The sequence below is a fragment of the Cherax quadricarinatus genome, chromosome 74 (genome assembly GCF_038502225.1).
Source record: "Cherax quadricarinatus isolate ZL_2023a chromosome 74, ASM3850222v1, whole genome shotgun sequence".
NCBI classification, from domain to species: Eukaryota; Metazoa; Arthropoda; class Malacostraca; order Decapoda; family Parastacidae; genus Cherax; species Cherax quadricarinatus.
Genome location: NC_091365.1, coordinates 12,456,815 through 12,480,934, shown reverse-complemented (window position 1 = coordinate 12,480,934; position 24,120 = coordinate 12,456,815). Strand labels below are relative to the sequence as shown.

The following is a 24,120-nucleotide window of genomic DNA, read 5'->3' as shown; positions in this document are numbered from 1 at the left end:
GTAGCAGGAGCAACGACAGTAACTGTAGCAGCAGCAATGACAGTAACAGCAGCAGCAACGACAACTGTAGCAGCAGCAACGACAGTAACAGCAGCAGCAGAAATGACAGTAACTGTAGGAGCTGCAGCAACGACAATACCTACAGAGGTATCAACAATCGCAATAGCAGTTACAAAAACAGTAATTACAGACACAATGACAACATCAGCAACAACCAAAACAACAACAACAAAAACAGAAGTATCAACAAAACACAAAACAGTAATTAACAAAAGAAAAATAAATAACAGGAGCAGCAACAATAAAAACAGCAACAACAACAGTAGCAGTGAAACAAAAATTTACAGTAACAAAGAAAGCTGCATTTGCATTAACAGAAGCAGCAGCAACAACAGCAGTAACAACGAAACATAAAAATTTCTGTAATAACAGAAAACAAAAACATTAGCATCAAGAACAAGTCCAGTAAAAAGCCGCAAGAATAACAAAAGCAATAAAACGGTTATAATGAAAAAAGCAACAGGATAAACTGCTACAATGACAATGAAAACAAAAGTATAAACAAAATCAGCAGTAATAACAGCAGCAGCAGCAGCAGCAGTTTAGCAACAGCAGCAGGAAAATTAATAGTAATAGCGAAAGCAACAGCAGCAGCAGCAAAAACAATAGCTGCAGTAAAAGATGTAACAACAACAGCAGTAGCATTAGCAACAGCAACATCTAGAACAGCAGCTGTAGCTACATTAACAATATAAGTAAACAGCAACAATTGCTGCAGTAACACAGCAGCAGCAATATTAACTGAATGAATAGCGACTGCATTGACAGAAGCAACAATAGCAACTGGAGCAGCAACAGCTGTACATGCTGCAGCAGGAAAAGCAGGAGGAATAATACCAATAGTAGAAGTAATTGCAGCAGCAGCAGCAGCAGCAACAGCAGCAGCAAAAGATAGCAGCAGAGGCATCGACAGCTGTAACAGAATTGATAGTAGCAACATAAACAACATTCACAGCTGCTCAACAACAGCTACAGTTTAATAGCCACACAAAGCTCTGGAGCAGTAGATGATGCAGTAAAAAACCACAGCAGTATTGCAACAGCAACCACAGCAGCAAGCTACGACAACGCCAATGACTGAATACTCACAAAAGGGGCCACAGCAATAACCTCAACGAACAGAAGTCACAACAGCAAAATGCACAGTAGCGAGGCAGCAGCAGCAGCAGCAGCAGCAGCAGCAGCAGCAGCAGCAGCAGCAGCAACAGCTGAGGATGGCATCCCAAGACTTGTGTTACGACAGTTCATTCATATTCAGGCGACTAGTTTCTTTTGGCCAATGGGTGGGAGTGGGGTGACATTCTGCCCTGGGTGTCCCTACCTCGCTGCCTCTGTCCCTTCCGTCGTTCACTCTCATTAACTCGCAGGATTTCATGGACGCCAGCTCTGAAAAAAAAAAATTTATAACATCCGTGATCTTATTGCCCCATTAAAGAGATGATGGACAAGGAGTCTGCAGCGAGTGATGGACCGGAGGCGCGGATGCCACGAGGAAGAGCTGGATATAGCGATTGGAATATTGTGATAAAACGGGTTTCATGGTGATGGAAATAGAATTATCTGGTAACAATAGCTACGATGGGAACACGAAAATACTGTTTTCTGATGAATAAACCATCCACCACCACAGAGTGGAATATACATAAGGTGTAATGAACGACTGTCATTGAATAAATAAATGAAAGAGTAGATAGTGAATTGAACCGCGGTTTATGAGTGTCTCAAGATACTGCTTAGAGATACTTGTGAGCAGATACATAGTTTGATCGGGCGTTATTTGCCCTGGGAGTACTTCCCTATCCTCTGGTGATTTTTTCTGTTCGCACTAATTCTTCCTGTACTTCATTATACTTAATAATGGATACAAGCTTATGATCCTTTTTCTCCCATGTTCTTCCTCAAGTCTTAAGAAATACTCACTTGCCCATTTTTATTCTAAAATCCCTATTATTGCCCAATTTTGCTTTAAACTATATTGATCAAACTTATTGTAAACTTCTTTTATTGACCATTTTTATTCTATACTTTTTTCAACTAGTATTTTCAACTACAACTTTTATGTTATCCTCTCTACCATCTTACTAGCATATTATAACCAAGTCATTGCCATTTTTATTTTTATCAATTTTTTTTATTATTCTTTTGCTACCTTGTGTATTTTATCCTGTCAGTTTAAATCTAGTTATACTCTAATTCTTGTAAACAACTTATATAAGACCTTAGTGCAATTACAATTGAGTGTCTTGTGCCTTTTTTATATTATTAGATTAAACACAGTGGTACTGTAGATCATTGTAGCTCAATACATAGTCAATACCAAATTCATTATATTAGACCATAGTGCAATTACTAGTGAGAGTCTGGTGCTATTTTTAATTTGTATTTTTATATTATTAGATTAAACCTAGTTGTACTATAGCTCATTCTAGCTCAAAACATAGACTCCACAAAAGTCATTATATTAGACCTTAGTGCAATTACAAGTGAGAGTCTTGTTCTATTTTTAATTTGTATTTTTATATTACTAGTTTATACCTAGTTGTACTTTAGTTCATTCCAGCACAACACATAGACAACATCAACTTCATTATGTGTAGTAGTGACTATACTCTATATGACCAAAATACTCTAGCTATATACTTGTCCAAACTTCCTACCACTACAGATATCAGTACTAGAACTCAACACACAACTCAGGATATAAATAACCATAATTTAAACCTAGAAGATGATTGATCACGTTGACCCTGATCTAAACCTCCATAATCTGACACCCAATCAAAACCTATTGGAAAGTAACTGCCTTTATTACACAACATCACAAGCCAGCACTATCCTAAACAATGCTAAAAGTCTATCAGTACTTAACTACAACATCAGGTCCTTAAGCAAACACTATGATGACCTCCTGGCACTCCTTGAATCACTAAAGACACCCTTCTCCTGCATTATTCTTACTGAGACCTGGCTTAAGCAGGACACAATAGATATCTACCCTCTACCAGGATACACAGCAATTCACAACTGCAGACCAAACCAAGTTGGGGGTGGTATTGCAATCTATTACTCTAACCAATTATCTTGTATTAGCACCACTTGCTTTAGTGATGAATATGGGGAATACATTTTTGCTAATTTTACTGTAAAAAACCTTAAGACACCTATAACAATCGGTGCCATTTACCGGATACCTCACACAAACATCCCAAATTTCAGTGAGAAATTAAAGTCACTAATAACAAACAGACAAATGAATAAGCACCACCTCTTAGCTGGAGACTTCAACATCAACCTTGGCTTACTAGATGATAATCCTGTAACTGATTTCATCAACAATATGAACAACACACTTCTCATACCAACAATAACTAAACCAACCAGGCTCACTGAGACAAGTGCAACCATAATAGACCACATATGGACCAATATACTAGCCCCCCTTGAATCAGGGATAATCACAGATAGCACTACAGACCACTACCCTACCTTCCTCCTGACAAACATTAGTAAACCACCACTTGAATACAACAAAGTCTCATTTAGACTCCATGACGAGGCCTCAATAAGGAAGTTCACAGCTGACCTAGTGACTGTTGACTGGCCTATAGAATTCTCCAAGGCCAATGGTATTGATGACTGGACAGACATTTTTCTTAACAAATTACTTAGACTATACAACAAACATTGTCCTATAAAAACGAAACAGATCACAAACAAACGATACACAAACATATCACAAACAAACGGCTTGGTTGCCCATGGCTAACCAGCACCATTCTGAAATCCATTGACAAGAAACATCAATATGAAAAGCAATATAGACAGGGCTTAATACACAAAGATATTCTTAAACACTATTCATCAGTTCTCACCAAAGTAATAAAGAAAGCCAAACAACTATACTACTCCAGTAGATTCACAGACACTAGAGGAGATATAAAAAATACCTGGAAAACACTCTCTCAGATTCTAGGGACCCACAAACTGAAAAAAACCAAGAATATTGTCCTAACTAAACCTAATGAAACACCACTACATCCCACTGACACAGCTAACAAGATAAACGACTTCTTCTCAACCATAGGATCTAATCTCGCCAATAAAATCCCACATACCAATGCCCATGCTGGGGACTACCTAGATGGGAATTTCCCAAATTCCTTCTATCTTGCACCAACTGAGCCCTCGGAAGTCACCGAGATTATAAAGTCACTTAAAAATAACTCAGGGAATCTGTCTCATGTCCCACCATTACTGTACAAGCGAGCGGCCCATGTCCTTTCGCATGCTATTTCATTACTTTTTAACAAGTCACTAGAAACTAGGACCTTCCCGAAACTACTCAAGATGGCAAGGGTTACACCAATACATAAAGGTGGTGACCCTACAGACTTAAACAACTATAGGCCAATATCAAACTTACCATTGCTATCCAAAATCTTTGAGAAACTCGTGCACAGGAGACTATATTCATTTATAACGGCACAAAACATACTCAACCCCTGCCAATTTGGATTTAGGAAAAATAAAAGCACTAATGATGCAATCATAAAAATGCTAGATCTGCTTTACACAGCATTGGAAAATAAGGAATATCCACTAGGAATTTTTATTGACACAGACCACGGCATCCTACTCCACAAACTTGACCATTACGGTATAAGAGGCCATGCGCTTGCTTATTTCAAATCTTACATTACTATAGGTATCAGTATGTCACCATTAAAGACACAGCATCATCAACACGACCACTTGATACTGGAGTTCCGCAGGGAAGTGTCCTTGGTCCCCTGCTCTTCCTCATATACATCAATGATCTTCCATACGTATCCCAACACCTGAAACCCATTCTCTTTGCTGACGACACGACTTATGTCATCTCTCACCCTAATCTTGCCACCCTCAACACCATTGTTAACGAGGAGCTGATCAAAATATCGACTTGGATGACAGCCAATAAACTTACGCTTAACACTGACAAAACCTACTATATTGTGTTTGGTAGCAGAGCAGGAGATGCACAAATTAACATTAAGATCGACAACACTCTAATTACCAGACATAATGAGGGCAAATTCCTAGGCCTATACCTTGACAACAAACTGAATTTCAGCACCCATATCCAACACATAACCAAAAAAGTATCCAAAACGGTTGGGATCCTCTCCAAGATACAATACTACGTGCCGCAAAATGCCCTTCTCACACTATACCACTCATTTATCCATACCTCACCTATGCTATTTGTGCTTGGGGATCAACTGCAGCAACACACCTAAAGCCAATAACCCAACAAAAAGCTGCAGTAAGAATAATCACTAAATCCCATCCCTGGCAACACCCCCCCCCCCCACTCTTCATAGATCTAAACTTACTCCCTGTTCAGTACATCCACACTTACTACTGTGCAATCTACATCTACAGGACCTTAAACTCCAATATCAACCTTGACCTAAAACGCTTTCTTGATAGTTGTGACAGAACCCACAGGCATAACACCAGACACAAACATCTCTACGACATTCCCCGTGTCCGACTAAACCTTTACAAAAATTCAATGTATGTTAAAGGCCCTAAAATCTGGAACACCCTACCTGAGAACTCTAGAACTGCAGACACATTCATCACCTTCAAAACTACCATTAGAAAACATCTTATCTCCCTGATACACCCCGTCAACTAACTACACGAATACCACCTGGTGGTTCACACTTACACTCACTCACCCATTTGACCATAAACAGAAATATTAATCTCAGTCTTAAAATAATGAATCCTATGATACTCCAATACTGAAACTATGTACTGTGCCAAAACAAAAGCATTCACATTGCTAAACTCACAAACTAGTATTTAGTCACTTAGCCATAATACCAACTTACCTCATAATTTGTAATATTTTAAAATAAAGAATTAAACTAAGTCTGCCCGAAATGCCTAGCCATGCTAGGCGTTCTAGTGGTACACTCTGTAATCATTATTTAACTACATGTAAACCACACAATAACCAAATTCTGTAAATTCAACATTGTAATCCTTATAGAGAATAAACTTTGAATTGAATTGAATTGAAAAAGTCCGTAGATCATCACTGACCTCTTTCTGCCTCCCATTGTCTTGCAGATTTCCATGCCTGGTTTCACCAGTTCCTTGCCGTCTTTCTCTCGTATCACCTGTGCCTCCAGGTCTACTCAGATTAGATTTATATTTTGCTGCCGAACTGCTAGCTTTTTGTGCAACCCCCCCCCCTTCCCCAACCATATCCGTCCAATGGATGGCAGCACAAGAACATACATGAAGAGATATGTAATAAACATTTGAAAAAATACCACAGTGAAAATAGGAAATAAAACTTGAGCGCTTTCATGTGCTTACACACATCTTCTGTGTTTACACAGACATTTTCTTCTGAAGATGTGTGTGTAAACATGAGGGTTAACAGGAGTACATTAGGACGTATACTTACTGTTTATATTTCATCTTTCATTGCAAAATATAGGACATCTGTATTTTTTGGTTCTTATTTTCATTAATTAGATACTTGACATATGACGTATGTTTCTGTATATTCCTCAGTAAGTGGATAGTTAAGTACTAAGTGAAAAAGGCGCCTTTAAGTTTGATGATCATGTGTGTATGCCAGACTGCCAGGAGCACTTGTTACGAAAATTAAACCTGTGCCTGGCCACAACATCAGTCTCCTTATCACACCATTACTACCACTACCACCTAACTACCACCACCACCCACCGCTACGTACCCACCCCACACATCACCAGACCAGCATTACCCCTACCCTCCTCACACTGTCACCACTTTCACTATCATCACTATTGTTGTAAACACACACACTATCATCGTCACCACCGCTACCACTCTCTCGATCAATCCCCCCTCCCCCCTCACTTTCAACACCATCTGTCTCACAACTACCAAAACTACCCACAAAACAATCGTCACCTTCAACATCACCATCTCCACTAACCACCACGCCACACCACGAACGCCACCACTACCACCACGAACAGCAGCTGCTCCAACACTATCATGCTCTCCACCACCACCACCACCACAGGTGAGAGTTTCGCCACACGGCCGCACATTAACAACACATTAATTTACCCCATGTGTAAATGAGTTGGTTGCCACATGGCTCTTCCAATTTATTACCTTTTCTCTCCTGTATATAATAAATTACCTCGTCCCGCCCCCTAATATCACCCCACCTCTATCCTGCACCATCTAGTCTAGTCAATTGGGTCGTTTTCTAGAGGAAAAAAAATAGGTCTGTGAGCCACTTCCTTCAGATAGGTTGTCTGATTCCGGGGAAGGTCTCTTGATTCAAGAAATTTAAAATTACCTTTTACTTTATTGCAACAAACTTGATTACCTATGATTTCCTAGGCATTATGTAACCCCGATGAGTTTAGCGCTTTCTCTTGGGTATAGTAGCAGTGATATAGTAATAATGAGGAAGGAAAAGGGAAGAACAACAACAACGGCAACAATAATAACGACAGCAACGAAGTAGTAGTAGTAGTAATCGTAGTTATTAGCTGTCGTCAGCAATTTTTTTTTTCAAGCACAGATTACTCAACAATTCTCGATTATCTCACGTTTTAAATTCTGGTGTCTGCATACAAGTGTGAGCTGGGCCTTAAGTTACAGCATAGTCATACACGAGTGACCGCTGTGGCTTAAGTTACAGCATAGATGCAGCCATACACAAGTGTTCGACAAATGTTTTTCTCACAGTTTTGTCTCCAGAGATACTGGTATGGATCCCCAGGGCACTGGTGGTATATTCTACCATTGATGTGCATTCTCTCTCTCTCTCTCTCTCTCTCTCTCTCTCTCTCTCTCTACGGTTTCTCACCAGAGAAAGACGACAGAACCCCATCTGACGTCGTGAACCTTAACCATTATCAAGATAAATGTTACAACCACAACATAACAAAATTTGCCTTTGTCCAGTGTACCAGAAAAAACCCACCCTCCCGCTGGACGCCCTCTCCGGGCGCTCTTGGGTGAGCCCTTACATTACCACTGGGTGTTATACGCACCGCCCCCTAATATTTTGACCTTCCCAGCGCATCTGCCTACGTGCCCGGCATGCCCAAGACCTGAGTGAGCATTGCCCCCTTCCCTGCCCGACTCTGCTAAACTCCACCACATTCCAGCATGCCCAAGTGTACATTGCCCTGCCCTGCCAGCACCAACCACTCCCCAGCCTATCGTAATGCCCAAGGCGTGAGTTAAGGCTGCCCCCTCCCCTCCCTTCACTGCCCAACACTGCCAACTTCTGAGTAAACCTGTATTAAAAAACGAGGTTTCGCTCAGTGACCTATGTTTAAAATGTCTTTGGTCAAAGATGGTGACAACCACCGGCAAGTATGTAAATAAAAAGAACTCTAGCATAAAAACAATCGAATAACGTGTTTTATTTACATGATTCGATCGTCTATAGTCTTCTTCAGATGTCTTTGTGTTTTTTTCCTTGTCACTCTCCCTTTATTGCCTCATTCAACTTGACGCAGGATTACAGGGGCAGGATAATAGTGGCAGAGTTGGATTAAAAAGACAAGTGAGCAAACATCAGTACACTTGTTGCTGCAAAACGTTTTGGTCTTGGAATCTTGATCGGAACCGAAAAGTTTTCTGATAAATGTGTTCTAGAGATTTCTCACATGTCTTTTTATGACCACTTGTTTATATCAATCTGGGACAGGTTTGCTGTGTTGAAAATGGCATAAAACATCGGCAAGAAGATGTGAAACAGTTGCATATGTGTCCTACTCATCAGGGTTACTGTGGATGGGTTCCTGGGACCTGCCTTTATCCTCCCCCTCCCACACATCCCAGGGGATAATGCAGGGGATAATGGGGCGGGAAAGAAATTTACAACAATGTCCCTCAGAGAGCAAGATTTGGCCTGTGTTTCCCGGTGCAAAGGAAGGTTCCCAGGTGACAAATTTGAAGGGAAGACTACACTGAATAGCTTTTATCTCGAAAACCTTCATTATTTCCCCAAACCCAGTGTCTATCCCGTTCCTGGGTCTGAGTCTACACTATTAGGGTTGTGTTAATTGGTAAGAAAAATAACAATGACATGGATCTCCGTCATAAGATGACTTGTTCATTGGTGAATGCACTCTGTCGAAGGCACGACAAGACAGTGTAAATGTATGTGACAGTGGGGTAGAGGGCCAGGGCTGTAGGGACCGCTTACGACGACCAAAACGTCGTCGTAAGCGCCTCTCTCTCTTATGTGCGGGTTATTTGTATATTACCCCTCCTGGTCTGGTTTCACCTGTCCTTGTTTGTGTTCTGTCTCAGTCCATTCTAGTTCACGATGATTTCATTCCTACTGTTTTCTTGGCTAGCCCATTCATCTTGAATTTTACCCCTGCCTTGTCTCGTCTCCTGCCGCTGATTCTCCTTGCCCTCTCCCTGACACTAACTTTATCTCTTAGTGTTTTGTGCCTTACCTAGCCCTCTCCTTTCCAGACCACCTACACAACCCTTGCCCTTACTCTGTCAACTTAATCTCATTTAACCCTGCCGCTTAGATCAACCCTCTATCTTTTTTCTTTCTTCCCTTTATTTTGCATCATTAACACTCCTTTTCCCCTCCATTCTTCATCTCCTCTCTTCCTAATCCTCTTTTTTTATATAATTACCAGGGGGCTGTAGTACCTCAGGGTAATTTTTAGATAAGCCTTTTAATATAAGTAATGAGATTTTTAACTGATGGGGGATATTTTAGTTGTTTATTGTATTTATTTGTGCTTTGTTCGTGATAGTAATTAATATATTTTCCTTCTTAGTTTTACCTTGTGTGTTCTTATGTGTGCCCTGTATGTTTTATTTCCCACTGGGAGGTACCGCGATGTCGGTGAAGGGGTCTTTTTCCAAGGGAACCTTGTATAAGACCCACTCTAGAATCGATCTTCTGATAAGACCCCCTTCTAAGATCGAACCTTACTCCCTCCCATTCTCCATGTGCTGTATGGCCCCTAAGCTTCCAATAATAATAATAATAATATTACTAATTCATACTCTACCAGTAACGCTGGGTGATTTCACAAGTCAAAACGCTCTTCAGATCTCCCAACACCTTTTGCCTTTTTCTACGTTTCTTCATCCGTATCCTGTTTTTCGACTTCTCTCTTCCCCACATCATCCTTCCCTTCCTTGCTTCCCTTCCTGACTCCTCACATCTTTCCGAGGTTCCAGTTAGCGTGTCCATCTGGATTCTGCTCTGATTCCTTTGTTTCTCTTTCCACAGGTGGCGTTGTCCCTCAGTGGAAAATCTGGTACATCTGCACGCACTCTGACAGGTAAATAAACATGTGTGTTAAGCCTTCTCTTGTTGTGGTGCCTGTGCGCTCGTTACACGTTCCTCACTGAACGTGATTCGTTGTACGTTGTTCACTATACCTTCCTCATTATAATTTCCCTACCTTCACGCTCGTCACTAAACGTTGTTTTTTTTTTTTGTACCTCATTGTATGATCGTTGTTGTACATTCCTCACTGAAGCTTCGTATGTTCCTCATTGCACTATCGTTTATGTCCCTCATTGTACGTGCGTTCGTTTTTGTACGGGTTTGGCTTAACATTGCCCACGTTACGGTCCTAGCTACAAGCTTTCTACTGTACGTTCCTCTCTCTCGCTTTTCATATGCACGTTCATCACTATACGTTCTCAACAAGACGTTCTTTAACGTATGTTTTTCGCTGTACGTTCCTTGATGTATGTTTCTCGATAGATACTGCTCACAAAACGTTTATCTCTATGCGTTCCTCTCCGTACTGCAAGTTCCACATTGTATGCTCACCGCCGTACGTTCCTCATTGTGCCTTCCTCACTGTCTGTTCTTGAATGTACGTTACTTTACATTTCTCACTGTGAGTATCTCACTGTATTTTTCACTGTGGTTCTCGGTGTCCGTTCCTCACTACCGTCTCTCAGTGTAGTTCCTCACTACCGTCACTTAGTGTAGTTCCTCACTACCGTCTCTGTGTAGTTCCTCACTACCGTCTCTCAGTGTAGTTCCTCACTACCGTCTCTCAGTGTAGTTCCTCACTACCGTCTCTCAGTGTAGTTCCTCACTACCGTCTCTCAGTGTAGTTCCTCACTACATTCTCTCAATGCAGCTCCTCACTACATTCTCTCAATGCAGCTCCTCACTACATTCTCTCAATGCAGTTCCTCACTACATTCTCTCAGTGCATTTCCTCACTACCGTCTCTCAATGTAGTTCCTCACTACATTCCCTCAATGCAGTTCCTCACTACCGTCTTTCAATGCAGTTCCCCACTGTACATTATTTTCTGTGCAATCCTCACTCTTTTATTTACAAAATTACACTGAGCAATAATTCGCACAGATACTGGATGAAAGAACTCACTGTACGAAGTGGAGTTCAAACCCGCGGCAAGCCAGTCGTCAGATTTTAACAATGACTTGCCATTTGTTCGAGTCGTATTTCAGTGAATTGTTTACATTCGCGAGTCATTATAGGAGGAAATTAAGTATTGGTTAATCTGCTCTCAGTTCTCTTGCACTGGTAATTTAATTACGCCAAATTAATGATAAAAGACTTTAGCGATTTCATAAAGAAGACCTGAGTGAATTCGTAAAAGAATTCGTTAATGAGGCGCCAAACAAGAGAAGACGTAATTGAAAATTTAAAAGAGAACGTTAGTGGGTTCGTAAATTAAGGAAGACAGTAATGAATTCGTAACTTAGTGACGGTGTTAATGAGTTCGTAAGTGGGCTCGTTAATTAGTTCGTAAATGAGAGAGGGCGTTGATGAATCTGTTAACTGGTTCGTTAAGGAGTTAGTAAATTTTAAAAGATGCTAATTTCTTGGTGGATGATTTCGTTAAGAATTTTAAGAGTTCGTAATTGAGAGAAGACGTTATTCTCTCCATAAAAAATCATTAAGAAGTTCGTAAATGAAAGAGGATGTCAGGGAACTTATATACGAGTTCGTTGAGGAATTTACAAATGAAAGAAGATATTAATTAGTTCGTTAATGAGTTCGTTAAATACTTAACTCATCCATGAGAGTTGAAGAAAATAATAAATTCAGTGGTAATATAATTTCAGTGGTAAGATAACTTCAGTGGTGAGATAAGTTTAGTTGTAAGAAAACCTCAGTTGTAAAATAACTGTGGTCAAATAACTTCAGTGGTGAGATAACTTAAGTGGTAAGATAACTTCTGTGGTAAGGTAACTTTAGTGGTAAGATAACTTTAATGGTAAGAAAATTTCAGTGGTAAGACAACTTTAGTTGAAAGATAACTTCAGTGGTAGGATAGCTTCAGTGGCAAAAGTTTAGTTCTAAGATAACTCAGTAGTAAAATATCTTCTGTGGTAGGATAACTTCAGTGGTGTAATAAAGTTGGTAGAATTACCGACAATATGTAAAGTAAAAGGACACAAGTGCAACTAATGTGACATTTTATTGTGGCAACGTTTCGCTCTCCAGGAGCTTTGACAGAGCTCCTGGAGAGCGAAACGTTGCCACAATAAAATGTCACATTAGTTGCACTTGTGTCCTTTTACTTAACTTCAATGGTAAGATAAGTTTAACTGTAAGATAACTTCAGTGGTAAGATAACTTCAGTGGCAGGATATCTACAGTGGTAAGATACCTTCAGTGGTCAAATAACTCCAACGGTAAGATAACTTCAGTAGTAGGATAACTTCCGTTGTAATGTAACTTCAGTGGTAAGACAACTTCAGTGGTAAGGTAGCTTTAGTAGTACATAATTCAGTGGTAAGATAACTTCAGTGGTAAGGTAACTTTAGTAGTAACATAATTCAGTGGTAAGATAACTAAAGTAGTAAGTTAACCAGTAGTAAGATAAAACTTCAGTGGTAACTTCAGTTGTAAGAAAACTTCAGTGGCAAAATAACTACAGTGGTAAGATAACTTCAGTGGTTAGAGTGGTGACTTTGGAAGTCATGGAGTGAAGTCTTGGCCGAGTATTGCTCCCTTTGTGCATTTTCTTAAAACATTCGTGGTTTGTATTCTTTGTACAAGTCTTTTACGGTTTATTAATGTTTGAGTTATGGTGTCGATGTTTATGTTGTGGTTTATGTTGCGGTTTGTCGTCGTGGTTTGTCTGTGATTTATGTCTGCGTGATACTTCCTTGTAATTTATGTCGTCGTAGTTTAAATGGTTGCCACGTCTGCGGGTTTAAATCGTTGTGGTCTTTATTTTTTTTATTATGGCTGAAAGTTTTGTGCTCGACGTAGTTCTCAAAACTGGTCGACTGTAATTACTGTTCTAAGGTCAAGTTGTCTATCTCTTATTGTATAAACTTTTGTTCCTCGTATTTGTGGGATTTAGAACTTCGTTCCAGCCTTCAGTCTCTGAATGGTGTGTCAGAGGATACATTCTATACCCTGAGGGGTATACAGTATACAGTATACACGCAGTTTACTTCAGTCCCTATTTTTAGGTATGAAAGTACAGTGGACCCCCGCATAACGATTACCTCCGAATGCGACCAATTATGTAAGTGTATTTATGTAAGTGCGTTTGTACGTGTATGTTTGGGGGTCTGAAATGGACTAATCTACTTCACAATATTTCTTATGGGAACAAATTCAGTCAGTACTGGCACCTGAACATACTTCTGGAGTGAAAAAATATCGTTAACCGGGGGTCCACTGTATTCTTATTTGGTGGTGAGGTTACGTACAACCTTAATGATACTAATGTAGTCGATAGGTTTGAAACCGCAGTTACTAACAATACAACCATGGCATGTCTCTTCGTGGTCTCTGGAAAGTTTTCATTATTCTTCGAGTTGATCCTCGAGTCTCTTCAAACACCTTTCAGTGAAGTGGCAATAGGCAACACGTTTACATAGAAACGTTTGTCACTCTTGGTGCGAGAATGGGCTAACTAGTGATACCAGTCATAAGGGAACTGTAAGTGATGACACCAAGACTGAATGTAGCAGTGACGAACGGTCTAGCTCCTACAACGCTCTTATGACGAAGATTGTTGGTGTGATGAATCCCACATGTACTTAGAGAGTGACTGAATGTTGTCCTGGCTAGCTACGAACCGGGGATAGGAGCTAAGACGCCTCCCTCGAAATTATAAATAAGGGAACTCAAGTAGGTAAGGGCTCGGGCGCACGCACGCACGCGAATTTAGATATAATAAATCTTCTCTTAAAAACCTGCTGAAGTTCTGAGAGGGGAAACAGAATGAACATAAGTACTGGAGGGTCAGCTGCATAATTTTGGGTAGCATGAATATGAGAGGTACAATATAATGGTCAGTTTGTACAGCAGGAGGAAATAACAGAAGCAGTTGATGAGATAATACCGGGGAAATGGAGAGAATGAGTGATGGGTAGAGAGGAAAAATAATTATAATGGACAAGTGTAAGAAACTGTGTTTCACGAAAATCAGTACTACTACATAGGTACTGTTTCTGGTTGATCACACCCTGATCCACTGGGAGGCCTGGTTGTGGACCGGGCCGCAGGAGCGTTAGCCCCTGGAATACCCTCCAGGTAGACTCCAGGTATGACATTCTAGAAGAACTGGAGTAATGTGTACAGATGTGAATGTTTAAAAAAATATGAAGATGACAAGGCAAGGCTTAACCTAACTTAAACACTGCAGAGTTAGACTACTGACTATTGTAATTCAACTCCAGCAAGCGCAAGGTTATGATAATTAGGGATAAGATGACTGAAAACTAATTACAGACTCTGGGTACAGAGGCTGCAAACCTCACTTGAGGATGAGCGGATAGTTTCTGCAGAAAATATGCTTTTCATTTAGGCTTTACAGAAATATCTGAATCCCATCAGAGAGAATGCTGGACCCGCATGAAGCCCGCATGAAGCTCGCTTGAAGCCCGCATGAAGCCCGCATGAAGCCCGCATGAAGCTCGCATGAAGCCCGCATGAAGCCCGCATGGAATATGTACAAATACAAGGAAAGTGCAAAGATTTACAACAAGACTAGTCTAGAAAATAGGAGAAGTAGACAAAAGGAGGCATGATAACATACACGATTCTTAAATAGCCAATGAAGAAGGAGTGAGACAGAAAATAGGAAGAAGGGAGACTCAAGTTAAAGGAACAAAGTTGCTAGATGGATATGTTATTAATAAAAATAAGATACCAGACATATTAAATTTCCTAAATTTCCTTGCAGCAGGTAAGTAAACTGTAGATATAATCCAGAAGTACTCTTGTAAATCCTTTTTGGGGCCTAGTTCCTAGTCTCTAGTATGCAATAAACTAGCCACTTCGGCGGCAAAAATCTAAATCTAGAAAGGAGTGAGGAAATATTTTTCACCTTTACGATGTTCGGAAAGTGGAATGACAGTGACTACGAAATAGTGGAAGCTGAAGTCATGAACAGCTCTACGAATAGGTATGAACGTCAGGGTTACTCCTGAACTCCCTCTGCACTCTATCATGTAGTATTCCCAGGAAATATTGCTTTAGTCTTTGTTATGGTTAAACTGGTTTAAGTTTTGCTAACGTGTCTTGGTTTTTTTTTATTACCTCCGGTATATCGGAGGTTAAGTCAGTATTCGTGTACAGAACTTTTAGAGAGAGAGAGAGAGAGAGAGAGAAATGAAGAGCGGGAGAGATGAAGAGCGGGGAGAGAGAGTGGGAGAGGATAAGAGAGTGTGTGTAAGAGAGTGTTCAGTACATGGGAATAAATGCGTCAGACAGATAGCAGAGGACTTAAATACTACAAACAAAGACTATCTGCTGAGAAGAACTGTTTACTTCTATCTAGATTAAGAAGGATCTCTTCCCGCTCCACAATGCCTCTGGGGGTGGGGGAATATACCATGCTATATTAACAATTAACATGGACTTTACTGGAGAAATGGAACTAGGTGGAAGATGCAAGCTGCGACTATCTCAGCTAAATTAGTATTGTTCCTATGTTAATAGTCACGTTACTCCACTGGCATTCCGAGAGCTGTGTGCGCCAGCAATTCTGCTTCTAGTTACCAACAGCCCGGAATATTATCACGTTCCTGTACTTGGATGTCCCGTAGCTCAGTTGGTAGGGCGCTCAGATCACACACTGAGGTCCGTGGTTCGATCCCCGGTACGGGTGGAAGCATTAGGACGTGTTTCCTTAAGATACCTGATGCCCTTGTTCACTTAGAAGCAAGTAGGTACCTGGGTGTTAGCCAACTAGTGTGAGTTGCACCCTGGGGACATAATCTAAGTTGCCGAAATGCTCTGAATACCCAGGGTCTTTCTATATAGTATGTCATTAATGTCAGCTAAGTATGTATAAGTTGTATCACGTACTTGTAGAAATAAAGATTATTATTATTATTATTATTATTATTATCTACCATTACTAGTAATACTGGCTCGGTTGCCTTACTGTCAACTATCGTCGTGATGCAGCCACTGCACAAGCATCAAAAATGTTAGCTTTATACTGCCCTTTCTGTTGTGTGTATATGGATGTCCGTGTGGGTTCTACTGGTTTAGTGAGGAAGCGAGTGTCCCTGGCAACGTCTCGCTCCTGTCCTCCCAAATCATACCCAACACCTTGCTGGTCACTAATTTATCATCTCTGGCCATCTCTCTCTCTCTCTCTCTCTCTCTCTCTCTCCATCTCTCTCTCTCTCCATCTCTGTCCATCTCTCTCCATCTCTGTCCATCTCTCTCTCTCCATCCCTCTCTCTCCATCTCTCTCTCTCTCCATCTCTCTCTCTCTCTCTCTCTCTCTCTCTCTCTCTCTCTCTCTCTCTCTCTCTCTCTCTCTCTCTCTCTCTCTCTCTCTCTCTCTCTCCCCCTCTCTAAAAGTTCTGTTTTGAGTTAAAAAGTTTTAGATCTTTTTGTATTTTTTATTACTTTACATTTTAAACAAATCATATGAAAAGTCCATAAAATCTATTTTATTATTGCATATTTCGACGTTTCAGAGTAATTGAAGATATTTTCTGACTTCATTCAGGACTTCAATTGGCTCATGTATAAATGTGTCGTAGTAATTCAGTATCGTAAAGGTTTGACTGATCTCTCCTCGTAGTCTTTATGTCCTAAGACGAGAGATGGTTAGGCGAGGTAAAGTTCGTAAGGAAAAAGGACAAGTGTTTCCTGACGCGGGTCTTAGATGATGACCCGCTGTTAGAGCTTTTGGTCATCTGACCGGGGCCTTCCGCTGGCTTACCAGTCCACCCCTTTAAAAATTATGGTCATAGTGAGATTTTCTTCATAAGGTTCCGGTCGAAGGTACGAGTTTGGTGGCTCTTCTCTCCAGAATGTTTTGGTTTTCTGAGTGATTTGGAGACAAGTGGACTACACAGTAAGATAGTGTCTAACAAGTGCATTATAGTGAGTCAGTATTTCTGGTGCTTTTTGTTCGTAGTTTCTAGCTATGAAACCAAGCATTCTCTTAGTTTTGGTGTGTGTGTGTGTGTGTGCGTGCGTGCGTGTGTGTGCGCGTGCGTGCGTTCGTTCGTGTTAACCCAAACACCTCTTTCTCTACCTTACATTTGTATAAATTAAAGCGACTATTGGCAGAAAGGTGGGCTAGTGCAAAGATGAGTAGTGGGGGGGTTGAAGAGGGTTGGAATAGTTTTAAATATGCAGTATTAGAATGTGGGGCAGAAGTTTGTGGTTATAGGAGGGTGGGGGCAGGAGGAAAGAGGAGTGATTGGTGGAATGATGAAGTAAAGGGTGTGATAAAAGAGAAAAAGGTAGCTTATGAGAGGTTTTTACAAAGCTGAAGTGTTATAAGAAGAGCAGAGTATATGGAGAGTAAAAGAAAGGTGAAGAGAGTGGTGAGAGAGTGCAAAAGGAGAGCAGATGATAGAGTGGGAGAGGCACTGTCAAGAAATTTTAATGAAAATAAGAAAAATTTTTGGAGTGAGTTAAACAAGTGAGTTAAGAAAGCCAAGGGAAAGTATGGATTTGTCAGTTAAAAACAGAGTAGGGGAATTAGTAGATGGGGAAAGGGAGGTATTAGGTAGATGACGAGAATATTTTGAGGAACTTTTAAATGTTGAAGAAGAAAGGGAGGCGGTAATTCCATGCACTGGCCAGGGAGGTATACCATCTTTTAGGAGTGAAGAAGAGCAGAATGTAAGTGTGGTGGAGGTACGTGAGGCATTACGTAGAATGAAAGGGGGTAAAGCAGCTGGAACTGATGGGATCATGACAGAAATGTTAAAAGCAGGGGGGGATATAGTGTTGGAGTGGTTGGTACTTTTGTTTAATAAATGTATGAAAGAGGGGAAGGTACCTAGGGATTGGCGGAGAGCATGTATAGTCCCTTTATATAAAGGGAAAGGGGACAAAAGAGATTGTAAAAATTATAGAGGAATAAGTTTGTATACCAGGAAAAGTATACGGTAGGGTTATAATTGAAAGAATTAGAGGTAAGACAGAATGTAGGATTGCGGATGAGCAGGGAGGCTTCAGAGTGGGTAGGGGATGTGTAGATCAAGTGTTTACATTGAAGCATATATGTGAACAGTATTTAGATAAAGGTAGGGAAGTTTTTATTGCATTTATGGATTTAGAAAAGGCATATGATAGAGTGGATAGAGGAGCAACGTGGCAGATGTTGCAAGTATATGGAATAGGTGGTAAGTTACTAAATGCTGTAAAGAGTTTTTATGAGGATAGTGAGGCTCAGGTTAGGGTGTGTAGAAGAGAGGGAAAATACTTCCCGGTAAAAGTAGGTCTTAGACAGGGATGTGTAATGTCACCATGGTTGTTTAATATATTTATAGATGGGGTTGTAAAAGAAGTAAATGCTAGGGTGTTCGGGAGAGGGGTGGGGTTAAATTATGGGGAATCAAATTCAAAATGGGAATTGACACAGTTACTTTTTGCTGATGATACTGTGCTTATGGGAGATTCTAAAGAAAAATTGCAAAGGTTAGTGGATGAGTTTGAGAATGTGTGTAAAGATAGAAAGTTGAAAGTGAACATAGAAAAGAGTAAGGTGATGAGGGTATCAAATGATTTAGATAAAGAAAAACTGGATATCAAATTGGGGAGGAGGAGTATGGAAGAAGTGAATGTTTTCAGATACTTGGGAGTTGACGTGTCGGCGGATGGATTTATGAAGGATGAGGTTAATCATAGAATTGATGAGGGAAAAAAGGTGAGTGGTGCGTTGAGGTATATGTGGAGTCAAAAAACGTTATCTATGGAGGCAAAGAAGGGAATGTATGAAAGTATAGTAGTACCAACACTCTTATATGGATGTGAAGCTTGGGCGGTAAATGCAGCAGCGAGGAGACGGTTGGAGGCAGTGGAGATGTCCTGTCTAAGGGCAATGTGTGGTGTAAATATTATGCAGAAAATTCGGAGTGTGGAAATTAGGAGAAGGTGTGGAGTTAATAAAAGCATTAGTCAGAGGGCAGAAGAGGGGTTGTTGAAGTGGTTTGGTCATTTAGAGAGAATGGATCAAAGTAGAATGACATGGAAAGCATATAAATCTATAGGGAAAGGAAGGAGGGGTAGGGGTCTTCCTCGAAAGGGTTGGAAAGAGGGGGTAAAGGAGGTTTTGTGGGCGAGGGGATTGGACTTCCAGCAAGCGTGCATGAGCGTGTTAGATAGGAGTGAATGGAGACGAATGATACTTGGGACCTGACGATCTGTTGGAGTGTGAGCAGGGTAATATTTAGTGAAGGGATTCAGGGAAACCGGTTATTTTCATATAGTCGGACTTGAGTCCTGGAAATGGGAAGTACAATGCCTGCACTTTAAAGGAGGGGTTTGGGATATTGGCAGTTTGGAGGGATATGTTGTGTATCTTTATACGTATATGCTTATAAACTGTTGTATTCTGAGCACCTCTGCAAAAACAGTGATAATGTGTGAGTGTGGTGAAAGTGTTGAATGATGAAAGTATTTTCTTTTTGGGGATTTTCTTTCTTTTTTGGGTCACCCTGCCTCGGTGGGAGACGGCCGACTTGTTGAAAAAAAAAAATCTGCCACCTACTATTTTCGACTTGTTCAGACGTCATATGTCACCCGACACCCGTCTATGTCCCCTCATTTACCAAGCATCGACAACATGAGCATCCCTCCCCCTGGCAGTCTTCAAGCTGGCACTGGACAAGCACCTAAAGTCAGTTCCGGATCAGCCGGGCTGTGGCTCGTATGTTGGTTTGCGTGCAGCCAGCAGCAACAGCCTGGTTGATCAGGCTCTGATCCACCAGGAGGCCTGGTCTCAGACCGGGCCGCGGGGGCGTTGACCCCCGGAACTCTCTCCAGGTAAACTCCAGGTAATAGAGTCTCAAAACTCCAGCCCGTCGCGTTAGCCACTAGCCATTGCAGACACTGCAAGGTTCCAGGTGGACATCAACCAAATCTTTCAGTGGGCTGCAGAAAACAATATGAAGTTCAACGATGAGAAATTTCAATTACTCAGATATGGTAAACATGAGGAAATTAAATCTTCATCAGAGTACAAAACAAATTCTGGCCACAAAATAGAGCGAAACACCAACGTCAAAGACCTGGGAGTGATCATGTCGGAGGATCTCACCTTCAAGGACCATAACATTGTATCAATCGCATCTGCTAGAAAAATGACAGGATGGATAATGAGAACCTTCAAAACTAGGGAGGCCAAGCCCATGATGACACTCTTCAGGTCACTTGTTCTATCTAGGCTGGAATATTGCTGCACACTAACAGCACCTTTCAAGGCAGGTGAAATTGCCGACCTAGAAAATGTACAGAGAACTTTCACGGCGCGCATAACGGAGATAAAACACCTCAATTATTGGGAGCGCTTGAGGTTCCTAAACCTGTATTCCCTGGAACGCAGGAGGGAGAGATACATGATTATATACACCTGGAAAATCCTAGAGGGACTAGTACCGAACTTGCACACGAGAATCACTCACTACGAAAGCAAAAGACTTGGCAGACGATGCACCATCCCCCCAATGAAAAGCAGGGGTGTCACTAGCACGTTAAGAGACCATACAATAAGTGTCAGGGGCCCGAGACTGTTCAACTGCCTCCCAGCACACATAAGGGGGATTACCAACAGACCCCTGGCAGTCTTCAAGCTGGCACTGGACAAGCACCTAAAGTCAGTTCCGGATCAGCCGGGCTGTGGCTCGTACGTTGGTTTGCGTGCAGCCAGCAGCAACAGCCTGGTTGATCAGGCTCTGATCCACCAGGAGGCCTGGTCACAGACCGGGCCGCGGGGGCGTTGACCCCCGGAACTCTCTCCAGGTAAACTCCAGGTAATACCACCCATAGTAATGTTCCAGGTCTTGCCACTCCAGCTCTGCTGGAATAAAGAATGAAATCTTATTAACTGTTGTAGTTACTAAAACTTAAGCGGAATACCTGATATCCTCAGCGCCTCCCTCAGGTATCCCAGCTCAAGCTCACATATACTCTTTCCTGCAGTTCTTCCTGAGTGATGGCAAATGATAGGGAAACATACCTAGCTTTTATTCCCATGGAAATATAACTATTAAAAAGCCAATACCATGACTGGAACAATACACAAATAACCTACACATAGGAAAATGAAACTTATGACCACGTTTCGGGCCGACTCGGACTATAAACTATTCACTAGTTAATGGTCCAAATCGGACCGAAACGTCATCGTAAGTCTCATTCTCCTATGTGTGGCTTGTGTAAATATATGGAATTAAGGAGCAGCACACTTCCGGTGTATCTAAGATTTCTGAAGAAAAAACAAGTCTGCAAGCGTTCCCTTGTCTATTCCTTTACTACGCTTCCCTATTCCCTTTCCTCCGCTCTCTTCCCATCTCCTTCCCGTCCCCTACCCTTCCTGTCCCCTGCTCTACCGTTCCCTTCCCTCACTGGCACCCTAGCAGAAGAGGGTGGGCGCGGCTCTGAGGGCGCCACAACTCGGCTGCAAATGGAGCAATTATCCTCAATCGGTTCTTGCTGTCAGTGTTAATGATGGTCATGACTGTGTGGCTGGTGGCGCCTTACCCTGCCACTACCCTCATTACTACCCCTCCCCAGCAACCAACCCCACCTACCCCTACCTCTTACCTTCTACCTTCAACCCCTACCTTCTACGCCCTACCTTCTACCCCCTACCTTCTACCCCCTACCTTCTACCCCCTACCTTCTACCCCCTACCTTCTACCCCTTACCTTCTACCCCCTACCTTCTACCCCCTACCTTCTACCCCCTACCTTCTACCCCTACCCTCAACCCCTTCCCTCTACCTCCTCCTCCTCTACTCGTGCCTTCTACCCCTACCCTCTACCCCTTCTCCTACCGCTTTCCCCTACCGCTCTCCCCAACCCCCTTCCCTTTCAACACTACCAGACAACACCATCAGTGAAGCTCCAGAGTAATCCCTTCAGAGTAATCCCTCCAAAGTAATCCCTTCAGAGTAATCCCTCCAAAGTAATCCCTTCAGAGTAATCCCTTCAGAGTAATCCTATACTCCCGAGTAAGGCCTTACTCCAGAGTAATTCTTTACTCCCGAGTAATCCTTTATTCCTGAGTAATCTTTTACTCCCAAGTAATCCCCTATTCCCAAGTAATGCCTCATTCCAGAGTAATCCCTTACTTCAGAGTAATCCTTTACTAAGGAATAATCCTCTTCTCCAGAGTAATCCTTTACTCCTGAGTAATTTTTTATTCCCGAGTAATCCCTCATTCCAGAGTAATCCCTTACTTTAGAGAAATCCTTTACTCCCAAGTAATCCCTCCCTAGTAATCCCTCATTCTCGAGTAATCCTTTACTCTCGAGTAATCCTTTACTCTCGAGTAATCCTTTACTCTCGAGTAATCCTTTACCCTCGAGTAATCCTTTACCCCTAAATAATCCTTTTTGATTCACGGAAATGGAGCTTCCTTCCTTATATTTTTTTACTTTAATTAGTGCTGTGTACAACCCATTCGGATTTAGCGCTTCCCCGTGAAGGTAATGATCTCTCCCCCTCGAGACGGGTTCCTTGATGCCACCGAGGGGCTCTTGATATAAGGGATTAAATCTGTGCACTAAGATTGCAAACACAAAGGTCCGTGGTTCGATCTCCGGTACGGGTGGAAACATTAGAAAGTGCTTCCTTAAGACACCTGTTGACCATGTTCACTAATCAGTAAGATGGGCACCTGGGTGTTAGTTGACTGGTGTGGGTCGCATCCTGGGACAAAACTGACTTAATTTGCCCGAAATGCTCTGCATAACAAGCGGCTATATACTATATAGTAATATGTCATTGATGTCAGCTATGGTCTGTATACCTTGTATATGTACTTGTAGTAAATAAAGATTATTATTATTTCTATTTTATTATTATTATTGTCATTGCTATTATTATTATTATTATTATTATTATTATTATTATTATTATTATTATTATATAGTAATATGCAAGATAACCACATGCAGTAATATAATATTTTAGCATATTTTTTCTGTATTTTTAAATATTTCTCATTTTTATTAAAAAAAATATTAAAAGTTCTTAAAATTATTTATTTCAGTGCACCACTCAGAAACAAGCTGGTATATACAAAGAAAAAATCACAGTCACCAGGATTCGAAGCTTCTACATGGCCGAGCGGACTTGAGTACTGCCTGGGAATCTTGACTGTCCCCAGTAGTTGTTACGAGTCCTGCTGACTGCGATCTTTCGTTATTTATTATTTAATATTTCGACGTTTTAGGAGAGTTGGAAGTATTTTCTGACATCAATTTTAAGCTACAATATTTAGTCTTCTGTAGCACTGTGTGACCCTGATGGGTTTAGTACTTGGTAATGATTACAGTAATCTCTTTTGTGATATTTCGCATCTAGGATCAATATTTAGAGTGTATATTTACGTATGTGCGTTTATATATGTGTGTGCGTATTTAGATTTGTATGTGCGTATTTAGATATTTGGGTATGTATGTATGTATCTAGATATGTAGGTGAGTGTTTAGACAGGTATTATCACATCCACATTTCTCCCTTTTCACTCTCTCCCTTTGTCTCTGGTATATATATATTTTAGATTTTTATTATATTCTAATTGCTGTTATGGTGGGCATATCCTCGTACGAA

At 41.2% G+C, this 24,120-nt stretch overlaps 1 long non-coding RNA gene across 1 annotated transcript in view; it reads left to right on the top strand.

The window, feature by feature from the left end:
- The window catches only part of LOC138854918 (uncharacterized), a 281,560-nt gene that overhangs the window by 212,606 nt on the left and 44,834 nt on the right, over positions 1-24,120 (top strand). The window contains exon 3 of the long non-coding RNA XR_011394081.1: positions 10,349-10,400. This is a non-coding gene — a long non-coding RNA (uncharacterized lncRNA). The remainder of the gene's footprint in view (positions 1-10,348; positions 10,401-24,120) is intronic.